General features: G+C 35.3%; 1 pseudogene; it reads right to left on the minus strand.

Moving 5' to 3' along the window:
- Window positions 1-1,020: 1,020 nt before the first annotated feature.
- LOC139842760 (probable E3 ubiquitin ligase SUD1) lies at window positions 1,021-8,049 on the minus strand (annotated as a pseudogene).
- Window positions 8,050-10,926: the final 2,877 nt, after the last annotated feature.

Here is a 10,926-nt window from a genome sequence, read left to right on the forward strand (position 1 = left end):
AATATACATGTGTTAATTGATTAACACGTGTCAACTATATTTAAGGAAGTGTTGCGCTCTTAATGTTAACAGGCAAAATACTTTTTTTTTTTTATTCACGTGTCAAAATACATCTTAATGTTAGCAAGGTACTTCATATTCATTTTGTTCATCATGAACGTCATTAGGTAATGGCCGTCAAACTAGTAAGTTGCTATGTCATTTTAAGGATGAACATTAAATGTATACAATGAACAACATCATACATTCCCTAAATCTAATATGTGTAATTAATCTTAAATCTATACATCTATATCTATGTAAATACATAAAACCAAAACTTATTTTCAAATAGCAATAGTCACCAAATCTGATCATTTCGTTCATCAATGTTAACAATCCTGGTAATTCAGCCGTCTCTAACGGTAGGCAATCAAGAGAGCGTTTTAAATGGAACGGTTCCACGCGGTCTAACTATGCTACCAAGGGTTGCACCCTTGAAAAACAACATAGCAAACTATGACCTTTAAAAATCAAGCGGTCAACTAGGTCCATAGGTTGTTAAGAAATTCTTTGTTTGGTTTAAGTGTATATAACAATGGATTTGGATGTCATGAATCAAAACAGTTGAATAACTGAACACAACAGTAACAAGTTTTTTAGGCCCAGAATACGGTTCATTGACTGCCCAAAAAACACATTAAATATCTAATCACAAGCTACAGATTAATACAACAAACAATTCTCAATCCAACGAGTGTGAGTTATGAAAGTGATGCTAATAAAACACGTGTAAATGCAAGTAAGCAAATACATACAAGTGTGTATATATGTAATCTCATAAGTATTGTGACTGGTAAATTGTAATGTACCATCCTAATTAAATAGCAAATGATATGATATTTACGCAATAAGTAATTCCCTTATATACCAGATAACATTTACATAACTAAAATGACCTTCATTTGCTAAAACTACCTTTTGAAGGGTATGGGTTGCCTATTCATGTTCCTCAAAATTACCCCCACATCTTCTCCATCACTATCGATCAATCGATGTATTTTTTGACTGACTAAACTTCTCCGAAGTTATGGAGTCTTCTGCCAATCAAATAGCGGTCATCTCTAATAGAGTTGTGAAGTTTAGTGTACCATGCAGGCAATCTCTTGGCACACAAAAACATCAAACAAACACCGAGGGACCCGACCCATGCATATCTGTAAACAGCCGAGTTAACTATTAATGGGTACCCAAATACCGGAAATACCCCTCTAGCTAAAACGTAAGGGAAACATAGAGCAGTTAGCAGCTTCATGACAATAGGGATAACAATCTTTCGTAACACCCAAACACCTCGCAGCCTTGAAAACCCATTTCTTCTCACTCGCTTAAACTTTACGCGCCAGCTGTCATCCACCAATTGAGTCCAGATCTTAAGAATAATGAGTCCAATACACCAATCCTGGTACAATACAAAAACAGGGCTTTCGTCTACAGGGACTCGAATTGGTACGATTATTAATAGATGTAAAAGCAGTCCAATCAAAACGGGGATGACGAAAATCTGCAATAAAATAAAAAACAATGATGCTAAATGAGGTGAAGAAAAACAAACATTAAAGGTATGATCTTTCTTACCCATATTGACAACAATAAAGAACTCTTGACAAAAATGTTACACCACTTCAAAATTTGACCTAGCAAAACGGTTGATCTCTTTGTTCTGATTTGATCAATGGAATACCTTGCACCAGCCACCATTGTTGAGATGACGTAACCTCCAATTATGAACGCATACATATCTGTAAAAGTAGCATTCAAGGAGATTTTTCCAGGTCAACTCAGGTTAGTCTATACCTCTAATGGGTCAAACCAAAAAATCAACTTACAAAGAAGAAATACCATTCAAAGAGATAAGTTTCAAGAAAGTAAACATACAATTAGAAAAATGATCACACCACAATTTAGTCACTCAAGGGCGTTGCATTTCACGCCATTTTTTGTCGGGAAAAGGGGAACTGCGTTAAACAATGCTCGTCCAATCGAGATGGGCACCATTATTAGCATGGAATTCAATATTAGAAGTGTCATACACGCCCCCAACAAAAGCAACACAACAAATCCATGCATCCTAGAAAAGGTAATGTTAAATAAAATATAAGATTATTGTATTTGAAGTATATAACTGGTAAAAACAATATTGTAACTATGGTAAAAATTTTGTCACGTCTTACTCTGAATCAGATTGTTGATCAACCTCAACCTCAGATTCAGCACGATCTTGGTCCCCTAATTGAGCACGTCGACTATCCTGCTCAACTGGATCCCGATTTTGACCCACATCGTCCCCGGGTCTTGGCAATAAGAAATCAGTTAAGCCAAGTGCCCAACCAGCAACAGCAAACAGATAATGTAACAGTGACTTGATTATGGCCCACAACTTAAAATGCTCAATAGCAAATGGAATGAATATTTGAAAGAGAAGCATGTTAGCAGGGAACTCAGTAAATGGGTCAGATACTCTGCAATAGCAAAATGATGAATCTATAAGTAAAAGAAGCTTCAAATAATAAAAAGAGTTCATGAAAAAACAGTCTTACGAGATATCAAGAGGGAAGATGGAGGGGATCATTCGCATGGAAAGTTTAACTGGCAGAAATACAAGCATTACTATTAAGCTCACATAAACAGCGACTGACAGCAGAACCGTATGAGCATGTTTGTGCATTGGGTCATCGATTGAGGGATTGTGTTTAGGATCCACTGCTTGGTAAAAATATCGAACTATATTATGCAAAACCTGCACAATCAAAATCAGATTATTAAATATGTATAACATAGAGGTGACAATTTCAACCCATTTATATGAAACTGGGTCAATTCTGGTTGTGATTGTTTAATGATTGGTCAAATGGGCAGAAAAGAATATAGTAGCTATAGTGAGCTGGATTAACACCGGGTAATTGATTCAAGAGTATATAAATGCGTACATGCTAAATCATTATATTTTGAAGGACCTTTAGTGTTATCTTGATAACATAGTTTAACAATAACATTTAAGGTATTGGTATAACCAAAAGCCAAAAAATGGACAAATTACTCATCTTGACCCAAACCCATTATGCATACCACCTGACCCACCCATTTTGATACTCCTATTCAGAAAAAAATGCTATCAGATACATACCCTTCTAAGAAGACTGACAAATAGAGATATTTGTAACATGCAGACAATCCCTACAGCCCAATGAATCAACGAGCTTGCTAATGGACACACTGAGAAAAAGTCAACTCTTTGACCAATTGTCTTGCCAAACATACTTACAGTACATATATCTATCAACCATCCATACGTCAGAGGAAAAACCCCTAATGCAATCACCAAAAGTAAGGCCACCTTTATCATTGTCGCCAAATGTTTCACCATGATCGACGGCTCTCCTTTAACGTATCTAATTACTTCAACTGTTCCAAAGTAGATAGCGACAATCGAGACAATAAACATATAACCGACAGCTACAGTTGTTGTGTCAGACATCCATGATGCCCGACTAGTTTCTTGGGGAGTAGTTGTGAGATTTTTTGATGACTCCATAATTCCATTAGCAGCAACAACAACAACAACAACAACAATAAACCCAATCCCATTAGCAAATGCATCTAAAATATTTGCAACATGGTCAAACACACTAGCATTTGGGCTGTAATCAGATGTTGAATTCGTAACTGACAACGCGTTTTTCAATGTAAGATTGGTCAATTGAAGTGATTGCTCTGTAAGCGGTACAACTTTTGACAACACAGGGTTTCTAACAGATGATAATGTCCATGACCGAAGATAGAGTATAACTCGTCCCAGGTGAAATGGCAAAACTATCATGTTACAAAGAAATGTGAAGTTGCAAACAAGAACCTGCATAAAAGAAAATATAAGAAAAAAACATGATAGAACAAAAAAACTAAAATAAAAAGTAAAAAATGGTGTGCTCACATTAGCTGCAATCTTCATAAAATCAAAAACTAGACCCTGCAAGCCAACTCGCTCATAAAATGGGACATTGTCTTCATCTTCCTCATCATCCAAACCATATAATATCTCTTCAACAAGATCCTCAATAGGACCTGCAACAGTCTCTTCAAATGTTCTAATCAACTGACCAACATCACTAAATGGTACATCGTCTGCATCTTGACCAACATCACTAAATGGTACATCGTCTGCATCTTCTTCATCTTCTTCCTCTTCCAAACCATCAAACATCTGTTCAACACCAATTCCTTGTGCGCCACCACCATTCTCACCATTAAAATTTTGGTTGGGTTGTGCAGGTGGTCTTCTGGCAACATGAGCACCATTTCTATCACCACCAATTTCTAGTAAATGTAAAAAATAATCACGCAATGATCTAGCCCCAAAAAATATGAACATGATACTAGCAGAGAGTAAGAACCCATGTACACAGTTGGTAAGAAAAACCCCACGGGAGAAAATACTCGTATCAAGTCTCGGAACTTCACCCAAACTTCTAACGAATGAGAAGCGCCAAATCCAGAGAGTATACAAGGGTACGATCACAAGCCACACAAAAAGTGCAAGAGTGACACACAGAACGAACCGGATCACATGATAGAGTTTCATTGACATCCCAAATACAAATTCGTTATAAGGAAGTTTTGCAGGGGTACTCTCTGCATACACAGGTGAAAATGAAAATGGATGTTTGCAAATCTGTCATACAAGCACACAACAACACCAGTTACTACACAAAATAAAAAACAATAACTTTCACCAAATATAATGTTTGAAAACTCTATCACATTTAAGTTAAAGTAAGACAACAGCATCCAACTATAAATCTTCTACTATCCAAAGAAAATAGCAACTGTCCAGAAGATTTATTTTTTATTTTTTATTTTTTTATTTTTTTTTACTATGAAGGATAGTAAAAAGTCACAAAATATGGAGTGTATCATTATAGTCTTAAATGGGCCCGCGCGATGCCATGGGACCTTTCGGGTTGTATATTCATAGTTAATGGAGCGTTATGTATTTACAGAAGTAAAAACGTTTTGCTACGGGTGTTTTTAAATACATGTAGTTAGTATCTAATGTACCTAATGGCCTTTTTAACGGCATGAAGATCGTGTAAAAAAAAAGGGAAACAGAATTATCGATATGATGTAGTTAGTTTGGGGAGTTTATTATAGGTTATGGAACACTGATCTAAATACACGTAATTAGCGTTTTTTTTTAAGTGTCCGTGTCGCGTATAGTTAGTCTCGTTGTGTTCGTTAGATTTTTTTGAGTTGAACGGTGGGTAAAAAAAAATTAACGCGAGCCGAGCGGGAAGATATGTCCCGTTGAGTATTGAATAGAATCCGAGGTATTTAGCGTTTTTTTAGAAGTGTCCGTTTCGCGTACAGTTAGTCCCGTTGTGTTCGTTAGATTTTTTTGAGTTGAACGGTGGGTTCGAAAAAATTTAACGCGAGTCGAGCGGAAAGGTATGTCCCGTTGAAAATATGGGTGAAGTTTAATTAAGATTTTTTATTAAAATATTGATTTTACACTTGATACCCCTGATTTGAGGGTTAGGGTGAAACTTGTTACATTTTTTAGGGGGTGATTTGTACTTTTCCCCCTTTTTTCCTTGCTGTGGTTTTTGGGGGGAAATTGGGTGGGGGTTGGGATAAATTGACCAAAAATCTTGTGTTGATTAGTATATATGGACAATATTGCTCAGTTAAGCAATAAGTTGAATATTAAAAATTCAGCTATGATTTTTTCAATTCATAAAATCACGCCTCAAATTAAACATGGTAGCTTAGAGCAGTGGGAGTGGGAGCTCGTCTCCCCTTAGTCGCCTACACCGTTGGCATTTTTTGTTTTTTTTCTTCTTTTTAAATTCTATATATACACAACACATATACAAACACAAACGCAAACACATATCATTTTACATCCATTTTACTCAACATATACTCACACAATCAAATCCAAATTCTCTCATCAAAATAAAAATATTTCTTAGAAAATGAGTAGTTCCGACGAAGAAAGTATGGTTAACGCAATGAAAAGTATATTTGCTTATCGAAATAACGTGGTAATACGTAGAGAGGTCGAGGAACAAAATGAGGCTCAAAGCTCAAGACGAAAATGTCGCTACATTCGTCGTGATCGTGTAGAAGCGCACAATCGTTTGATGAACGATTATTTTGTTCAAGATCCGAAGTATCCTCCTGAATATTTCAAACAGCGTTATCGAATGTCACAAAATCTTCTTGAAAAAATAATTGAAGGTATACTTTCTTACTCTACTCGTCCCGATGCACCAAAGTGGTTTACTTATTTTCAACAACGTCCCGATGCACGTGGTGTTCTCGGAGTATCTACTATTTTAAAAGTCACTACTGCCATTCGTCAACTAGCATACGGTGATTCACCGGATCTATTTGACGAATATTTACAAATTTCAGAGAGAACATCACGTGAGTCTTTGCAAAATTTTACAAGATGTATTATAGACTTGTATGGTAATGTATACATGAGAGAACCGACCGAGGACGATATACGTCGGTTGTATCATAAACACGAAGAACTTCACGGCTTTCCTGGAATGCTTGGAAGCATTGATTGTATGCATTGGGCTTGGGAAAAATGTCCAAATGCATGGAAAGGGCATTTCACCCGAGGCGATCACGGTTACCCGACAATCATGTTGGAAGCCGTTGCATCGTATGACAATTGAATTTGGCATGCATATTTTGGAATGGCCGGTTCGAACAATGACTTGAATGTCCTTAATGCATCTCCATTGTTTGATAGTTTACTAACTGGCACGGCTCCTCAAGTTCCATACGAAATTGGGGACGTTGATTTTGATCGAGGCTACTATCTTGCCGATGGGATTTACCCTTCGTGGGCTTCTTTCGTTAAGGGATTCTCAAGTGTTGTTGACGCCAAAAGGAAATACTTTACAAAAAAACAATCTGCAGCTCGTAAAGACGTTGAGAGGACATTTGGAATTTTGCAAGGTCGTTGGGGTATTTTAAGACAACCTGCTAGGGCATATAGCGTAAACAAAATCAAAAGAATCATGTATGGTTGCATCATATTGCACAACATGATAATTGAAGACAATGGTTTTAACATCGCTGAAAATAAATCTTACTACTTGCCTGTCAACAACCTACAAGGATCAACTTGGTACGAAAGGTGTGATGTATATGCCGAGAAGACAAAAGAGCTGCGTGACAAAGACGAGCATCAGTATCTTCGACATACTCTAGTTTCGCATCTATGGCATAATCGCGATGACGAAATAGTTAACGAATTGTAACTTTTTAATCGCGATAACGTATTGTTTTTTTTTTTTTTTTTTTTAATTTTTAGGAATCGTATGTTTTTTAATTATTAGGAAATGTAATATTTTTTTTATTTTTAATGAAAGTTATTTCCATTTATGTTAATTTTTATAATTTTATCAATATGTTATATTTAAAATCATTAAAATTAAAATAATAATAAAAATATAAACTGACATGCCTAACTGATATAGGTCACCACTCCCCACTTTTTCTGACTCAGCAAGTCAGGCCTGACATGCCAAGTGACATCAGTCACCACTCCCGGTTACCTAGCTTAATCCTAGGGAGTATAATATAATTAATATAATATCTATCAAAATAGATTATTGAATTTCTTACACAAGCAAATAGATCATATAAATCAGTTACATTATCGGTATAGTGGTTTTCACCAAATTAAAAAGTAATGAAACAATTAGGTCAGAAATTAACCTCACACTTTCGAGCGTTGCTGTGATTAAGCCACTGATAAAGGCAACTTTCATGAACAAACTTAATACTACCGCTACAAATACACGGATACCGTAACGGATTATCCACGTCACCAGGATTCTGGCAAATCCGGCAAACATCGCCGTCTTCATCAGCTCCACTCTCTGATGTTAAATTTGAAGCAGAAACTACAGATGATGAGGAAAATCCCGATGCATTGACGTCGGCGTTGATGACTCCGTCGAGTAACGCGGGAATCAGTTGCTCGTTCATTGTTTATTGACGGCAGTTGGTTAGTTTTACGGCGAGATTCGGTATCGTAATGTGGAATCGGAGCGAAACCGTTACGATAACGAAAGTTAAATTGTTGACGGAATGGATCGTGGAAACTGTAGACTTATGACCTTGTCTTTTATCTTCCGATTCCGTTTTCGGTACTAAATAAAACGATGGATAAAAGCATGTATAACATGTATATATAGTATTTGGGTAAAAGAGCCCAATCCCAAACTAACTAGAAACGTGAGAATAAATTAATTTTTAATCAATATTTAGATACGTAGTAAATCCTAATTATTAAAGTCTAAATCGATTAAACCCCTACCTAACAAATGATGAAATCTAATCCTAATTAAACCCGTACGGGCATTAACCTCAAATTACATATTGGACTAGGCCTAGCTAATCTATAGTTTAATACTCTTTTCAATCAAAACAACTCTAAAACTCCAAATTTATTGACGAATTGAAGGCTAAAGCATTTAACCATAAATATAAAAATGTGATGAATGTTAATAGCTTGAATATATACATCTCCCACAGGTTGGTCAGGTTGAATTTTGAATATATACTTACATTGAGAATAGGTAAATGACTTGTCGTACGGGTTGAAGGACACCCAACATGAGTTTAACATACGAGGAGAAGGTGCACTCAAGTATGGATTATGGATGCCAAAACAATAATGAAGCAATCAAATTAACTACATTTGGGCTTCCAGTTGACAACAATTTAAAAAATCACACCATTACACTTGAGCAAATGAAAAAATTCAAAAATTTTGCATTAAAAATTTGAAATTGACTACGGGCAATATAATCTTGAAACAATGGTTTGAGGTTTAATAACTCAAACGTGATTGCACTCCAAACACACATATTAAATGCAAAATAACACACCTTTGCACTAGAGGCCAGTTTAGGTTGGTTATACTCTTCGAACTTCTCGTCGTTTAGTTTGTTTTCTTTTCTTGTATTGATTTAGGATTCTTTCATCTATACATGAAGTTTCCTTTTATTTTAATAGTATTCGTTATTTTAGCTTAAAAAAAAAGGAACTAGAGGCCAGTTGATGGAAAGATATCTAAGTCGGGAGCGAGCAAAAACAAAAGTGTCTCTTGTTGCGGACAAGTTAGGCTGCCTTTAAGTTGGTTCCGGTCAATGTGTGGTTGATGTTTATTATTAGTTTGCTCGGGTTTGGTTAGTTTTCTAGTTTTTTGTTAGGGTAGTTTCATGGCTTGTGTTTGTTAGCTTTTGTTTATCCTTTTTGTCAGTTTCAATGGTTGTTTGTAGGTCTTTTTGTCCGGTGTTGTGTTTCTTCGGCTTAGCCCACTTCTAGATAGCTTTTTTGGCTTGTTAGGGTGGTAGGTATGATTTTTAGTTGTGAGGCTCGTCGTCTTTCCGTATATTCTATTTGGATCTTACAAAATCGGTCGATGAAAGTTCTTTGATAATATTAGTTTTGTTTGTTTTGCCAAAAAAAATAGAAAAAGAGGAAGAACCCCACGCCATCATATAATATCATCAATATAGTGTCATAATCTTCATGAGGCAGTTGACAATCTATCTCGCGGGATTGACTGATATCATCAATCTTTGTCACATGTTTTGATGATATTTTTACACAATTGGTCAAGTTGCGGGTTTTGTAAGGAGAACAAACAGAAGCTTATTTATTAAATTATATGTAATATGTATGATTTCTAAACAACTTAATTGGTAATTACAGTAGAGGATCTCATATTCCCATCTCATTTTCAGCTGTGGAATACGGATACTTGAATGCCAAAAAAACACTTTGTAAAAGTAATCACAAGCTTTTTTTTTTTTTTTACGACCAAAGAATCAATTATATAAATAAAACAATCCCTAGCAAGGCGCTAAGGGATAATTACAACGGCATAGATAGCCATGAGTGTGAGATACACGAGAGATGATATTGTTGGAGATATGGAGAACTTTAAACAATTAGAGGGAAGATTCCAGGAAACTCACATGAAGTTTCAAATAATTGTTTTTAGCTTACTCCTTAAATCATTCTATAAATAGACCCTCTTGTAACTCATTGTAAACACACCACAAATATTCAGTAAATACATTCTCTAGTTGGTCCGTGGACTAAAGCAATCACAACGATTGCATATAACCACGTTATCTCTTGTGTCGATTTACATTTCTTGCATTTATAATCTTTCGTTCATTAAGTGGGTTAGTAATCTTGTAGAATTACTATCGGTGAGCGATCTTGTTGAATCACTTGTGTTGTTTTGGGTCCTAATATCCTTACAACTGGTATCAGAGCAGAAGGTTTCATTAAGGGAACGATGGCGGAAGACGGGAAGTTTAGAATCGACCGATTCGATGGGAGAGACTTTGGCTTTTGGAAGATGCAAATTGAAGATTACTTGTATCAAAAGAAGCTACATCAACCTCTGTTAGATGTGACGACCCGGAGATTTCCGACCAAATTTAAACTTAATCTCTATATGTTTCCAATACGATAAGCGAAGTATGTAATGTTGAGTCTAGAAAATTTTGAAACGATGTTCATATACTCAATTGACCTTCGACTGCTCTCGACGATTCACAAACAATTAATTGTAAATAGATATGTGTGTATGTATATATAAATAATAATTCGAAATATAATTTGAAGTATTATATGTTGTTATTATTAAAAATTAATAAAATAGAAATAGGATATTATAATAATAATTATTTAAAATATATCTCTATATATAAATAAAGTATATTAAAAATAAATGTTAAATGATTGTAATACTCGTTTAATGTTCCGATTGATATTAAGCAAGTTAAATTCAAACTTATGTAATTTTAAAATAAAAGGTGATATGAAAATGAGTTCTATAAA

This window comes from Rutidosis leptorrhynchoides, chromosome 4, assembly GCF_046630445.1.
Source record: "Rutidosis leptorrhynchoides isolate AG116_Rl617_1_P2 chromosome 4, CSIRO_AGI_Rlap_v1, whole genome shotgun sequence".
In the NCBI taxonomy this organism is placed as follows: Eukaryota; Viridiplantae; Streptophyta; class Magnoliopsida; order Asterales; family Asteraceae; genus Rutidosis; species Rutidosis leptorrhynchoides.